Below are 968 nucleotides of genomic sequence, written 5' to 3'. Positions count from 1 at the left end.
CCCACACTTACCCAGGAGTAAGTTCTATTGACTATCATTGTTAAAAGAATATACATAGTAGCTTGTTAAAAGTACTTGGGCAGGAAGTCTGGTCTAGAGGGTAGAGCCTCCGTCTGCCTGAAGATAACATCCACAAGGTCGCCAGTTCGAGGCCACCGGCACCGTGCGACCTTGAAGCAGCTGACAAGCTGAAGCCGAGCCATTCCATCTGCTCTGAGCATGGGAGGATGGAGGCCAGAATGTGAAGCCAGAGCGGAATGAAACACCTGAATGTAGTGGTTCTTGAAAGAAAGAACCTTCTTTCAATTGCAAAATTCCCTATTTAATAAGGGATTTAAATAAAGCCTGCCTATGTAAACCGCCTTGAATAAAGTAAGAACATAAGAACATAAGAACAGCCCCACTGGATCAGGCCATAGGCCCATCTAGTCCAGCTTCCTGTATCTCACAGCGGCCCACCAAATGCCCCAGGGAGCACACCAGATAACAAGAGACCTCATCCTGGTGCTCTCCCCTACATCTGGCATTCTGACTTAACCCATTCCTAAAATCAGGAGGTTGCGCATACACATCATGGCTTGTACCCCATAATGGATTTTTCCTCCAGAAACTCGTCCAATCCCCTTTTAAAGGCGTCTAGGCTAGACGCCAGCACCACATCCTGTGGCAAGGAGTTCCACAGACCGACCACGCGCTGAGTAAAGAAATATTTTCTTTTGTCTGTCCTAACCCGCCCAACACTCAATTTTAGTGGATGTCCCCTGGTTCTGGTATTATGTGAGAGTGTAAAGAGCATCTCCCTATCCACTCTGTCCATCCCCTGCATAATTTTGTATGTCTCAATCATGTCCCCCCTCAAGCGTCTCTTTTCTAGGCTGAAGAGGCCCAAACGCCGTAGCCTTTCCTCATAAGGAAGGTGCCCCAGCCCCGAAATCATCTTAGTCGCTCTCTTTTGCACCTTTTCCATT

Source organism: Tiliqua scincoides, chromosome 1 (assembly GCF_035046505.1).
Source record: "Tiliqua scincoides isolate rTilSci1 chromosome 1, rTilSci1.hap2, whole genome shotgun sequence".
Lineage (NCBI taxonomy): Eukaryota > Metazoa > Chordata > Lepidosauria > Squamata > Scincidae > Tiliqua > Tiliqua scincoides.
Note: the sequence above shows the minus strand (reverse complement) of the source record.